Here is a 15,841-nt window from a genome sequence, read left to right on the forward strand (position 1 = left end):
GTTAATTTAATGTCACGATTTATTCGGAACTATGTGACATACTACTGGATTTGCTTATCATGTCAGGGTTTTCATGGACGGTGTTGGATTTGCCTGACACCTTACAGGACATATGTCAAATGACATCCGCATCCGCCAATCCGACGTAACCATCTTCCCGCCCCAGCACGACTACCTTGTTGCATATGTATCTAGCAAACATGTTTTCAAACGGCTAGAACACGGGAACGGTACGTTTTCGAGCCTGGATTCCCATTCAAAATATTATGTACAGGGTCACAATTATTGAACTATATGAAAAAATGTAAATTCATTACAAACTACAGCGTGCACACACATTATTCAACATATAAACGTCACTACAGATATTCGGATTTAGGTTATGACATGTTCGATATGTCTGCCATCATTGGCGATGATGTGGCACAGAGGAATAGCGAAATTCTGCAGTCCCCGCTGAAGTGTAGGAATATCGATGCTTCGATGACCTCCTGAATGGCTGTTTTCACCTGAGCAATGGTTTTGTGGGTTACTGCTGTAAACCTTGTCTTTAATATAGTCCCACAAAAAGGAGTCGCATGTATTCAGATCCTGAGAACATGGCGGTCAATCGAGGCCGATGCCAGTGGCCTCTGGGTACCCCAGAGTCAGAACGGAGCTCCCAAAGTGCTCCTTCAGGACATCAAATACTCTCCTGCTTCGATGGGGTCGAGCTCCATCTTGCATGAACCACATCTTGTCGAAATCGGGGTCACTTTGGATAGTGGGGATGAAATCATCATCCAAAACCTTCTCGAACCGTTCATCTACATCTACATCCATACTCCGCAAGCCACCTGACGGTGTGTGGCAGAGAGTACTTCGAGTACCTCTATCTGATCTCCCATCTATTCCAGTCTCGTATTGTTCGTGGAAGGAAAGACTGTCGGTATGCCTCTGTGTGCGCTCTAATCTCTCTGATTTTATCCTCATGGTCTCTTCGCGAGACATACCCAGGAGGGAGCAATATACTGCTTGACTCCTCTGTGAAGGTATGTTCTCGAAACTTCAACAAAAGCTCGTACCGAGCGTCTCTCTTGCAGAGTCTTCCACTGGAGTTTATCTATCATCTCCGTAACGCTTTCGCGATTACTAAATGATCCTGTAACGAAGCGCGCTGCTCTCCGTTGGATCTTCTCCATCTCTTCTATCAATCCTATCTGTTACGGATCCCACACTGGTGAGCAGTATTCAAGCAGTGGGCGAACAAGTATACTGTAACCTACTTCTTTTGTTTTCGGATTGCATTTGCTTACGATTCTTCCAATGAATCTGTCTGGCATCTGCTTTACTGGCGATTAATTTTATATGGTCATTCCATTTTAAATCACTACTAATGCCTACTCCCAGATAATTTATGGAATTAACTGCTTCCATTTGCTGACCTCCTATATTGTAGCTAAATGATAAATGATCTTTCTTTCTGTGTGTTTGCAGCACATTACACTCGTCTACATTAAGATTCAATTGCCATTCCCTGCACCATGCGTCAATTCATTGCAGATCCTCCTGCATTTCAGAACAATTTTCCATTGTTACAACCTCTCGATATACCACAGCATCATCTGCAAAAAGCCTCAGTGAGCTTTCGATGTTATCCACAAGATCATTTATATATATTGTGAATAGCAACGGTCCTACGACACTCCCCTGCGGCACATCTGAAATCACTCTTACTTCGGAAGACCTCTCCATTGAGAATGACATGGTGCGTTCTGTTATCTAGGAACTCTTCAGTCCAATCACACAATTGGTCTGATAGTCCATATGCTTCGTCGCTAATTCAAATGCATGCGCATACTAATTCGCATCATGCCCCGCGGCCAACCGTGCAGGTCGAACGTCCTGACGCAAACCGTTCAGAAGTTATGACGATTTTACTTCATATAGTTCAATAACTGTCGCCCTGTTCACACTCCCCTCTACAAGTCCTATAAGATCGTAACGGGACTTTCCGAACACCCTGCATAACCTCATATAGCCTCCCAACCCGCGAAGCTTTATTTATTTTCATACTCTCTAGGTGCTTCACTTTTTTTGCCAGGTGGTGTAATTATGTAACGTTATTTTGTAACTGCCCCATGTGAGTCGCTACATGTCTTGTTACAAGTCACGTGCTCAAAACACACCTGGGTGCCCTTCGGACACTCAGGGAATTTTAATCCGGAATTATGTTATATTATCAGTATCATTATAATCTACAAATGTGAATTCGGGTCGTCTGCTGACGTATGCGTGGGCTGTCTGCTGTGGGTTCTCTGAATGTGGAGATGCAGTTTAGTCAACCATTATATCAAGTAGAGTGCGACTCCACTATACCAGAGAGACATAAGTTCCCCAGAGCGTTAGCAGGCCGCGTTTGGTTGGCAAACATCCGCTGTGCAGACTCTCTGAGCCCTTCCGGCCATCGGGTGTGGACCCCGGACGAGGGGAGACGGTTAGGCATTCCCTGCTGAGACTCTGGTGAGTATAGACGCTCTGCGTGATGGCTCCTATAGTCATCTTAGGACAGATAGTCAGGTTGCATAAAATTACTTTTTTTTTTTTTGTATCACTGATGACAGCCTTGGAAGATTCAGGTGTAACAAACCTCTACCATCTGGTGAGCAAGATGTATGAGAGAGGCGAAATACCCTCAGACTTCAAGAACAATATAATAATTCCGATCCCAAAGAAAGCAGGTGTTGACAGATGTGAAAATTACCGAACTATCAGTATAATAAGTCACAGCTGCAAAGTACTAACACTAATTCTTTACAGACAAATGGAAAAACTGGTAGAAGCCGACCTCGGGGAAGATCAGTTTGGATTCCGTAGAAATGTTGGAACACGTGAGGCAATACTGACCCTACCACTTAGCATAGAAGATAGATTAAGAAAAGGTAAACCTACGTTTTTAGCATTTGTAGACTTAGAGAAAGCTTTTGACAATGTTGACTGAAATACTCTCTTTCAAATTCTGAAGGTGGCAGGGGTAAAATACAGGGACCGAAAGGCTATTTACAATTTGTGCAGAAACCAGATGGCAGTTATAAGAGTCGAGGGGCATGAAAGGAAAGCAGTGGTTGGGAAGGGAGTGAGACAGGGTTGTAGCCTATCCCCGATCTTATTCAATCTGTATATTGAGCAAGCAGTAAAGGAAACAAAGCAAAAATTGGGAGTAGGATTTAAAATCCATGGAGAAAAAATATAAACTTTGAGGTTCACCGATGACATTGTAATTCTGTCAGAAACAGCAAAGGACCTGGAAGAGCAGTTGAACGGAATGGACAGTGTCTTGAAAGGAGGATATAAGATGAATATCAACAAATGCAAAACGAGGATAATGGACTGTAGACGAATTAAATCGGGTGATGCTGAGGGAATTAGATTAGGAAATGAGACACTTAAAGTAGTAGATGAGTTTTGCTATTTGGGGAGCAAAATAACTGAATACGGTCGAAGTAGAGAGGATATAAAATGTAGACTGGCAATGGCAAGGACAGCGTTTTTGAAGAAGATAAATTTGTTAACATCGAGTATAGATTTAAGTGTCACGAAGTCGTTTCTGAAAGTATTTGTATGGAGTGTAGCCATGTATGGAAGTGAAACGTGGACGATAAACAGTTTAGACAAGAAGAGAACAGAAGCTTTCAAAATGTGGTGCTACAGAAGAATGCTGAAGATTAGATGGGTAGATCGCATAACTAATGAGGAGGTATTGAACAGAATTGGGCAGAAGAGAAATTAGTGGCACAACTTCACTAGAAGAAGGGATCGGTTGGTAGGACATATTCTGAGGCATCAAGGGATCACCAATTTAGTAGTGGAGGGCAGCGTGGAGGATAAAAATCGTAGAGGGAGACGAAGAGATGGATACACTAAATAGATTCAGAAGGATGTAGGTTGCAGCAAGTACTGATAGATGAAGAAGTTTGCAGAGGATAGATTAGCATGGAGAGCTGCATCAAACCTGTCTCAGGACTGAAGACCACAACAACAACAACACTGATGACGGGCCAGCATTTCATATAACCGTACCATTAAGTAAAGTGAGTGATGAAGGAATTATTTTCATGATTTTATTAAATAAAATGTTGTTGTTATATAAAATTCTTTGTCTCTCAGCAACGTCTTATTTCCGTTACCATTCCAGTAAGTTATTCAAACATTCAACTTAAAGTTAACCAATAATCAGAAATTTTGTAGTGATATTTGCTCTTGCAAACGGTCGTAGGCGTCTCTCACAAAAGATACAGATGCCATTTTCAAGTTGAGGATGCCTGCTAAGGGTTTGCGGAAAGCAAGTATCACGCGATTTACCCGCGTTGGCTGTTGAAACTGTGTAACAACTCCTCGTAAACTAACTTCTACATCTACATCTACATCTACATGATTACTCTGCAATTCACATTTAAGTGCTTGGCAGAGTGTTCATCGAACCACAATCGTACTATCTCTCTACCATTCCACTCCCGAACAGCGCGCGGGAAAAACGAACACCTAAACCTTTCTGTTCGAGCTCTGATTTCTCTTATTTTATTTTGATGATCATTCGTACCTATGTAGGTTGGACTCAACAAAATATTTTCGCATTCGGAAGAGAAAGTTGGTGACTGAAATTTCGTAAATAGATCTCGCCGCGACGAAAAACGTCTTCGCTTTAATGACTTCCATCCCAACTCGCGTACCATATCTGCCACCCTCTCTCCCCTATTACGTGATAATACAAAACGAGCTGCCCTTTTTTGCACCCTTTCGATGTCCTCCGTCAATCCCACCTGGTAAGGATCTCACACGGCACAGCAATATTCTAACAGAGGACGAAGGAGTGTAGTGTAAGCTGTCTCTTTAGTGGACTTGTTGCATCTTCTAAGTCTCCTGCCAATGAAACGCAACCTTTGGCTCGGCTTCCCCACAATATTATGTATGTGGTCTGTACAACTGAAGTTGTTCGTAATTTTAACAGCCAGGTACTTAGTTGAATTGACAGCCTTGAGAATTGTACTATTTATCGAGTAATCGAATTCCAACGGATTTCTTTTGGAACTCATGTGGATCACCTCACACTTTTCGTTATTTAGCGTCAACTGCCACCTGCCACACCATACAGCAATCTTTTCTAAATCGCTTTGCAACTGATACTGGTCTTCGGATGACCTTACTAGACGGTAAATTACAGCATCATCTGCGAACAACCTAAGAGAGCTGCTCAGATTGTCACCCAGGCCATTTGTATAGATCAGGAACAGCAGAGGTCCCAGGACGCTTCCCTGGGGAACACCTGATATCACTCCAGTTTTACTCGATGATTTGCCGTCTATTACTACGAACTGCGACCTTCCTGACAGGAAATCACGAATCCAGTCGCACAACTGAGACGATACCCCATAGGCCCGCAGCTTGATTAGAAGTCGCTTGTGAGGAACGGTGTAAAAAGCTTTCCGGAAATCTAGAAATACGTAATCAACTTGAGATCCCGTATCGATAGCGGCCATTACTTCGTTGCACAAGAACGATGTTTTCTGAAACCATGCTGATTACGTATCAATAGATCGTTCCCTTCGAGGTGACTCATAATGTTTGAATACAGTATATGCTCCAAAACCCTACTGCAAACCAACGTCAATGATATACGTCTGTAGTTCGATGGATTACTCATACTACCCTTCTTAAACACTGGTGCGACCTGCGTAATTTTCCAATCTGTAGGTACAGATCTGTCGGTGAGCGAACGGTTGTATATGATTGCCAAGTAGGGAGCTATTGTATCAGCGTAATCTGAAAGGAACCTAATCGGTATACAATCTGGACCTGAAGACTTGCCCGTATCAAGCGATTTGAGGTGCTTCGCAACCCCTAAGGTATCTACTTCTAAGAAATTCATGCTAGCAGCTGTTTGTGTTTCAAATTCTGGAATATTCCATTCGTCTTCCCTGGTGAAGGAATTTCGGAAAACTGCGTTCAATAACTCCGCTTTAGCGGCACAGTCGTCGGTAACAGTACCATCGGCACTGCGCAGCGAAGGTATTGACTGCGTCTTGCCGCTTGTGTACTTTACATGCGACCAGAATTTCTTCGGATTTTCTACCAAATTTCGAGACAATATTTCGTCGCGGAACCTTTTAAAGGCATCTCGCATTGAAGTCCGTGCCAAATTTCGCGCGCCTGTAAATTTTAGCCATTCTTCGGGATTTCGTGTTCTTCTGAACTTCGCATGCGTCTCGAAACTGCCGCTCGCGACCGCCTCCCTGGAATATCTGTCGTCTCCCTGTGCGTCGACCGGCTCCTTCCCTTCCGCAGAAGTGCGCCTCCTGTCGCTGTAATTCCGCCTGCCGCTAGGCGCTTCCCAGCAGCTGCGGGCGACCTCAGTCAACTGCCCCGCCGCGCTGCCGCAGCGGGATTGCTCAAGCCGTGACGCTCTCGTCGGCTATCAGCCCGCCCGCCTGTAACCTGACGCCGCTCACGTACCCACCAGCCAGCGGCCTCTACAGGCAGCTGCCAGGCACTAGCAAGCCAGGCCGTTATCAGCAGCGTACAAGCGCCCTGCCTCCTGTCACTCCGCAACTTCGTTTGCGTTTCAACCTTCTAATGGATGGTACAAAAAGTGTCGGCGGCCAAGCAGCCTACGCGCTTCTGTACGAATGTGGGGAAATGGGACGAGGACTGACCGTCACCTTGTTCCACCACCGTCATCCACCAAGCATCATACAGACAGGTTCGTTGCAAGAGGTTTCTGCAACAGGAAGACTCCACATTCGCACACTACTGGCCATTAAAATTGCTACACCACGAAGATGACGTGCTACAGACACGAAATTTAACCGACAGGAAGAAGATGCTGTGATATGCAAATGATTAGCTTTTCAGAGGATTCACACAAGGTTGGCGCCGGAGGCGACACCTACAACGTGCTGACATCAGGAAAGTTTCTCATACGCAAACAGCAGTTGACCGGCGTTGCCTGGTGAAACGTTCTGATGCCTCGTGTAAGGATGAAAAATTCGTACCATCACGTTTTCGACTTTGATAAAGGTCGGATTGTAGCCTATCGCGATTGCCGTCCATCGTATCGCGACATTGCTGCTCGCGTTGGTCGAGATCCAATGACTGTTAGCAGAATATGGACTCGGTGGGTTCAGGAGGGTAACACGGAACGCCGTGCTGGATCCCAACGGCCTCGTATCACTAGCAGTCGAGATGACAGGCATCTTATCCGCATGGCTGTAACGAGTCTTGCAGCCACGTCTCGATCCCTGAGTCAACAGATGGGGACGTTTGCAAGCCAACAACCATCTGCACGAACAGTTCGACGACGTTTGCAGCAGCATGGACTGTCAGCTCGGAGACCATGGCTGCGGTTACCCTTGACGCTGCATCACAGACAGGAGCGCCTGCGATGCTGTACTGAACGACGAACCTGGGTGCACGAATGACAAAACGTCATTTTTTCAAATGAATGCAGGTTCTGTTTACAGCATCATGATGGTCGCATCTGTGTTTGGCGACATCGCGGTGAATGCGCATTGGAAGCGTGTATTCGTCATCGCCATACTGGCGTATCACCCGGCGTGATGGTATGGGGTGCCATCGGTTACACGTCTCGGTCACCTCTTGTTCGCATTGACGGCACTTTGAACAGTGGACGTTACATTTTAGATGTGTTACGACCCGTGGCTCTACCCTTCATTCGTTCCCTGCGAAACCCTACATTTCAGCAGGATAATGCACGACCGCGTGTTGCAGGTCGTGTACGGGCCTTTCTGGATACAGATGTTCCGACTGCTGCCCTGGCCAACACATTCTCCACATATCTCACCAACTGAAAACGTCTGGTCATTGGTGTTGGAGCAACTGGCTCGTCACAATACGCCAATCACTACTCTTGATGAACTGTGGTATCGTGTTGAAGCTGCATGGGCAGCTGCACCTGTACACGCCATCCAAGCTCTGTTTGACTCAATGGCCAGGCGTATCAAGGCCGTTATTACGGCCAGAGATGGTTGTTGTGGGTATTGATTTCTCAGGATCTATGCACCCAAATTGCGTGAAAATGTAATCACATGTCAGTTCTAGTATAATATATTTGTCCAATGATTACCTGTTTATCATCTGCATTTCTTCTTGGTGTAGTAATTTTAATGGCCAGTAGTGTAGATTTCCGGAAAGTTTTCGACACAGTATCAGCCTTGGACAAACTTAACCACAATGAAATTTTCACTCTGCAGCGGATTGTGCGCTCATATGAAACTTCCTCGCAGATTAAAACTGTGTTACGGACCGAGACTCTAGACCTTTGCTTTTTGCGGGCAAGTGCTCTAGCGACCTTTTTTTATTTTCATTTTAAAGAATAAATAATTGCCAGCGTTTGGATTTGAAATGGCGACTTATAACACTGTAGCCACGGTGCTAAGCAATTTTTTTATTTTTTTTATTTTTTATTTTATGCTCTGGTCACTTCTTTATGTTAGGAAAGAGGCGTATTTCAGTTACGACAATCAAAATTAGAGTTAACATCCATAGCAATAACAAAACAAGAGTACCTTCGAAACTATGAAATAGAATTTGAAACTAATAGTATAATGATAGTTAATCGAGAGAGAAATGTAAGCAAATCTTGCACGCCATTCTATGTGCATGGCCCATCTACGCACAAATTCCATGTTCCAAGTTGATAAACATTACGCAGCGTGTGGAGCTTCATGATGGCGGTCATCCTCTGCGCGGTACTCCCCAACTATGGGGGGGGTTATCGAAGACACTGCACAAATAGTTCGCAAATAGCTATCGGTATCGGGGTGTACGCGCAAGTGTGCTATGACTGTCCTGGAGACATTTCCAGTAATCGAGGACCATCTTCTCATCATCGCGAAAGAGGTAGTATATGGACATGGCTGTAAACCATGTAAGACCGTGTGTCTTCGCAGGTGGGAAATAAGTATCCTCTGGACAAAGGAGGAGCCGTGGCTCAGTTGTGCGAGGCGCGATGCGTAGGTAGCAGGCGAGGATCTTCTGCACTAGCAGCCATACCTCTAACGTCTATCCAATATGAAACGGTGTTCGTCAGTATCCACGAGGTGGCAACGTGGGCAAAGGGGGCAATCCGTCAGCCCAATAGCGTGCAGCCTTTGTCGTGTTACAACTTTCCCGTTCACAACCTGGTACCACGTGGCTCGTAACCGCGTGGGGAGGAACGGCTTCTGGACCGCTCTCCACACTGCAGGCCATAGGGCGGTCGGGCTTTTCCTCTCAATCAAATTGCGTGGGATGGACCTTAGCAGCAACCTGTAAATATCGCTCGCCTTGGGAGTGCGAGTGTTGGGAAGGTCTGGGTGTAAGTAACAATAATCAAGAATAAATGCCGAGAGGTGCGAACGACTGAGCTATCCAAGCACGACACACGACCCGTCCTCACAGTTTAATTCTGCCAGAACCAGAATTGTAGCTGTCGGTACGGATCGTGAGTCGTGCTTAGCTAGCTCAGTCGGAAGAGCACTTGCCCGCGAAAAGGCAAAGGTCACGGGCCGTGTGTCGTAGTTGGATAGCTCAATCGGTAGAGCACTTGCCCGAAGGAAAGGCAGAGGTCCCGAGTTCGAGTCTAGGTCCGGCACACAGTTTAATCTGCCAGGAAGTTTCAAACTCTTCCATGTCCATTACGTTGTAGGGTACCCGCTGACATTCAAGACAGTTTCCATTCGTTTCGGAATGAAGAAACATAGGTCCTGTATCGTTTCCAATGGAATCCTGTGCCATTCTTCCTTCAAAATAGTGGCAGTTTCTGCTAACGATAATGGAGGTGCTTAGCGATCACGCACCCTTCTCTCCAAAATAGGCAACAAAGTGTAGGGAAGCAGCCTACTCACGCCATATAGAATTCATATGCTTTCCATTGTGTGCCAGCCTAGTCCGTTGTAGCTAGCTATGACATCACGAATGTTGCGCAACACGTTAAAAGTAAAGTAAATAAACTGAAAAGTTAATAGTATGTCAGGGGTGATGCTAAAATGATAATGTGTTGAGTTTCAGTTTAGTAACTTTAACAGTTTTTCGTTGAAATTCATGATTTTGCCGGCCGGTGTGGCCGAGCGGTTCTAGGTGCTACAGTCTGGAAGCGCGCGACCGCTGCGGTCGCAGGTTCTAATCCTGGTTCGGGCATGGATGTGTGTGATGTCCTTAGGTTGGTTAGGTTTAAGTAGTTCTAAGTTCTAGGGGACTGATGACCTCAGAAGTTAAGTCCCATAGTGCTCACAGCCATCTGAACCATCTTCATGATTTTCTGTTTTGTGCCCTAACAGTACGGAAGCAAGATAGATTAAGTAAGTGATTAGATAAAGCCAGGATGTTTAGATTTAGGTAGAATGGAGATACACTATAATAACAAAGATGTGAGAAGTTTCAAAAAGGTAGCTATAAAACTATAGCTGTAGCGTCTCTCCAAAAGGCAAGTTCAGAGCTCATCTATTGCTTGCAGTACAACTAAAATACGAGGGCGGTTCAGAAAGTAACCTCCGATTGGTCACAGTGCGGGTTGTGGGGGGAGTAGCGACGCCATCTGTGCGTTCACGCACTCAACAGGTCAGTCGGCATCAAGCCGTGGTCGAGTGAACGTCGTACCTGCGCTAGTTTAGTTTTTGTGGCAGTTTCAAATGTGTGCTGCAATAGAAAACCCCGCCAAATGTGAAGTGCGTGCTGTCATAAGGTTTTTTACAGCCAAAGGATATTCTGCAGCAGCTATTCATCGTGAGCTTTGTGCCGTGTACGGACCAAGAGTTATGAGTGAAGGAGTTGTCCGTGAATGGGTACGTTTATTTAAAAGTGGACGAGAAAACGTTCATGATGAAGAGAGGAGTGGTAGACCATCATTGGTGACTGACGAAATCGTTCAGACAGTTGATGCAAAAGTTCGTGAAAATCGACGTTTCTCAATGTCGGAGTTGTCTACTGGTTTTCCACAGATTTCTAAGACTCTTTTGTACGAGATAGTGACAGCAAGATTGGGTTACCGTAAGTTCTGTGCACGATGGGTGCCCAAAATTCTTACCGACCACCACAAAACTCAAAGAATGGCCTCTGCATTAGACTTTCTGTCACGTTATGAGGACGAAGGAGAACCATTGTTAAACAGAATCGTGACCGGTGACGAAACCTGGATTAAGTACGTGAACCCTGAGACAAAAGAACAATCAAAGATGTGGGCACATTCAAATTCGCCTACCAAACCAAGAAAAGCCTCGCAAGATTTTTCTGCCAGAAAACTGATGGCAATGGTGTTTTGGGATGCCAAAGGGGTGTTGTTGGTTGAATTCATGGAACGTGGTACGACCATTAATCAAGACGTGTACTGTGAAACAATAAAAAAGTTACGACGGGCTATACAGAACAAACGCCGTGGTATGCTGACTTCCGGTATCGTTTTTTTGCACGATAACGCCCGTCCTCACTCTGCTCGCAGAACAACGGCCCTTCTTGAGTCCTTCAAGTGGGACGTTATCAACCATCCACCTTACAGCCCAGACCTGGCGCCAAGTGATTATCAGCTCTTCATGCATTTGAAGAAATGGCTCGGGTCACAGCGGTTTGATGACGACGAAGAGCTCAAAGATGCGGTCACAGGCTGGCTCCAGGCACAAGCGGGTGATTTTTATGCAGAAGGAATTTCAAAGCTTGTGAAGAGATACGATAAGTGCCTCAATCGCTATGGAGACTATGTAGAAAAATAGTGCAAAGATGTAGTTGTAAGATGTATATATTAAAATATTTTTATTTAACTTGGTGTATTTTTTTAAATCAACCGGAGGTTACTTTCTGAACGGCCCTCGTATTTCTCTCGCCAAAAGTATTTAACCTAGCCACATTAGAATCTTATTATAGATACTTACCTGTGTGCTGGTTGCACAATTAAATCGAGAGCTTCATTGGTCTTCAGCGAATGAAGCAATTAATTATTTATTAAATTGAAGCGGTGGTTTGCAAGCCCAACGGCTAGTGAATAAGGCAAATTTTGTCGGCTGCGCCTTCGGCGGTCCGCACCGCGGCTATATAAATAAGAGTGCTGCGAGCTAGAGTCAGGCCCCAGTTCTCTTCTATATTCGTATCAGAGCGCAGTTGCGAGTAACAGCCTTGGATGCCGTATTACGTAACTCGGTATGCACTTAACAATGAGTTTGCATTGGGGTAAAATGTTAATTACGGAAAGACTCCGGTGATTTAGTCTCAGTTTGTGTATGTCGTATTTTCACGTGTCGCTGCAGGACATTACTTGAGTGGCATTTGATGAGTATTAACATCAAATTTTGGCGAGCATTCACTTAGAACATTTACATCGATAACGGTTATTGAACAGTTTCCTTATCTAGGGATAATAGGATCCGAGCAACAGACTCTGAATAGCTCTGGTAGTACAATAGCTGATATGGGTAATCATTTGTCTGGATTTTTACGCTTTATCGTTTTCAGAACATAGTGAAAATTGTTATAGTAAACTGCATTTTCTATGAATCCCAGACATCATCCTAAATCCTCAGAGTAATGAACTTCAGTAATCAATACCTCTTTCTCCATCAGAGAGGGCGAACTTTAATTGCAGGCATCTCGTTTTTGCTAATCACTTTCTGGTTGCCAACATTGTAGTTAGAGAGCCTGTGTTGATAACGACGCAAATAATAATAATATTTTTATTTTTGGCCCGCCGCCCCACGAAAGGCTCAGTAATAGTGACATCTGATGAGTGTGGTGGGCAGGGGAGATGCGACAGTTCATCTCGTGCCCACAAAACCAGTTGTGGACGATGGGAGCTGTGCGAACAGCGGCCCTCAGGTCTTGGAACACAGCATCGCTACTGGAGAACAAACATTGTACCATGGAATGGGCTTGATCAGCTAAACTGGACACCTAATAATTGGCAGTAAAGGGAACTTACAAATCAGCACTGAAGCCCTGCCATGCTTCTCTCTTGGGACGTAAACATGTACAGAAATTGGAAACTGTCTGAAACAAGACTCTGCCGACCAAACGACTTTATTCCGTTGCTCGATGGCTTAGGTTTTGTGCCTTCGGCGCCACGTTTTCCTGTTACTGGCCTGTGCATCGCTGTTGAGTGGTTTTGCTGTTCCAACTCGCCCTGCAGCTCCCTGCTTATAGAGCTCTCTTCGTGCTGTTTTGGCGCTGACAGAGTTAGCGGTTTCGGCATTCAATTCTGCAGTGACATTTTCAGCTGTAGTACTCTCATTTTTCGTCACAGCCCTTTTCAGTGACGCCTGACAAGATCACTCAACACACACGGTCGTCCGCTTTGTGACTTAGCGGATGATGTTTCTCCACTTTCCCTGTATGCACTATATATCTTCCATTGGTTGTGGAAGCACTCGCCATTTGAGCACCGATAATTTTCCCACGTTTTAATTCGCTTAGCTCCGACATAATGCACTCACATCTACACAGAACTCTGTTCTGACCACAACTGACAACTGCAACGTATTGAAGACACCGCACAGTTCGCGTTCGTGTTCAAACACAATAGCACAACATTCTTGCTTGGCTAGCATCTGTATTTATGTTCGAACATGCATGTTGTCCTATATTTTTGTCCAACTGTAACCTCCCCCTCTCTTATCGACCTTAATGACAGTGAAAAATTAAACCGCGTGTACCTAATGGAAATTTGGGAAAAGCAATCGTCACCGAAGTTAATTTGTCGGTAAAGAGGGAGGAAAGGGTTAGATCTAAATGAAAGGAAAAATGCTAATGAAACTGGTGGAAATTAATTTTGAAAAGGGGTAAAGTTACTAAAGAAAGTAAATGTGCGGCCGTTACGTTAACAATCAACTAGCGGTAATTAGATAATTGAGATTTGGGGGAAATTACGGTCGCCAGTCCTAAGGACAATTACTATAGTAACTGAAAAAGAAAGGTTATTACACATATAATTAGCACTAGAAGCGTGGCAACTGAAGGTTGACACGTGTAGTGTGAAAACTGAAAGTTTGTCAGAAGTAATAAATTTCGCTACAGTCTGACTTAATTTAGCAAAAGAATTAATAAAACCGGAAAATTGAAAGTTAATTTAGTGACTGAAGTTAACAGTGAGCTTTTTTTCTGAAGCACATCGAAATTCAGTAAAATACGGTTAGTCTTGGACCACCTCAACAATCATTTCAAAAGCTACATGAATCTACGCAATTTAGAAATAAGAGATTTAACTTTGAACTTGAATTAAATGATTCTGAACAATTAACAATAGTAAAATTTAGTACGTACCAAGCTGAGCTGCAGTCACAGGTAAGCTAAAATACGGTAACAAAACTCGCACTCTTAATTTGTGCTTGTGTAATCTAAATATTGTAGCCAGCTATGAATACCTTAACTGAACTTTGAAATCAAAGCAGTGAAATCGAATGATGCTGGCGTTTGAATTTCAACGACACTCGGGTTCATTCCGGAAAAGGAAGGGACCCTGCTTGGTAATGCAATTGGGACAATGAGCAACAAAGGTTCATGCTACGTTGCTGTAATTTAGTTATGAAAATGGAACAGTTTGAAAAGCTGAGGTCTGCCATACAGTTCTAAAACTTTACGTGCTTCCAGTCTTCCTTGTTGGTTGATTGAAGGTTTGAAGCCGTCGATCGGGGTGGTGGCGACAGTCACTCATTGTCGGCCGTCGCTGTTGCAGAAGCTGGATGTTGGCGCGCCTTCTTCTCGACACGGTCACCAGGCGAAACGGGCTCTTGATGTGCGCCAGCTAATGCTTCCCGTCCGCGACACCGTGTCAGAAACTATCATAGCAAGTCGAGCGCAATTACATGCTGCCCAACCCTGAAAGCGCGGCAACTCGCGGGAGCGTCACACAACACACCTGCTCCACTGCACCACCCCAGCCGGACTCCCCCTCTGCCCGCGCTCCACGCGACACAGTTAACACTACCAAAGAGCCTTAACACTTTGGTTCTCCACACGATCTATCGATGTATTCGTTCGATAGCATAGTTTTCCCTAGGCAAGACCCAGTGTAAAAATACAAATAGTATTTACAAAACAAACCAATTATACATCGACATAAATAAATAAATATATATATATATATATATATATATATATATATATATATATATATATATATATATATACAAACAGTAAAACAATTACAATATATAAAGAGACAGAAATGTCATATCTTCATGTGACAAAATAAGGAAAAAAATTCATAGTACAATAGATGAAAATAGGAGGATTTGCATTTCCGGCGTTACACAACCGCTGTATGTAAATAGCTCTAAAACTTTTTAAGTAACAGATCACAGTACATTGTCCTAAACGGCAAATGTTGATTAGAGACAAGGATATCGACAGGAGTGAAATGTGAGAGGACCACTCTTGTTCTCTATATACTTAAACGATATCAGAACTAGGTTGAGCAACAATCTGCGACTGTTTGCTGATGACTCTGTGCTGTACCCCAAGGTGTCGTCTTTGATTAACTGTAAGACGATACACTGTTGACATCAATCTCCAAAATTTTTGAGAAGATCATGTACTCTAGAATTGTACATCTACATCTACATCTACATGATTACTCTGCAATTCACATTTAAGTGCTTGGCAGAGGGTTCATCGAACCACAATCATACTGTCTCTCTACCATTCCACTCCCGAACAACGCGCGGGAAAAACGAACACCTAAACCTTTCTGTTCGAGCTCTGATTTCTCTTATTTTATTTTGATGATCATTCCTACCTATGTAGGTTGGGCTCAACAAAATATTTTCGCATTCGGAAGAGAAAGTTGGTGACGGAAATAGATCTCGCCGCGACGAAAAACGTCTTTGCT

This window comes from Schistocerca nitens, chromosome 2 (assembly GCF_023898315.1).
Source record: "Schistocerca nitens isolate TAMUIC-IGC-003100 chromosome 2, iqSchNite1.1, whole genome shotgun sequence".
NCBI classification, from domain to species: domain Eukaryota; kingdom Metazoa; phylum Arthropoda; class Insecta; order Orthoptera; family Acrididae; genus Schistocerca; species Schistocerca nitens.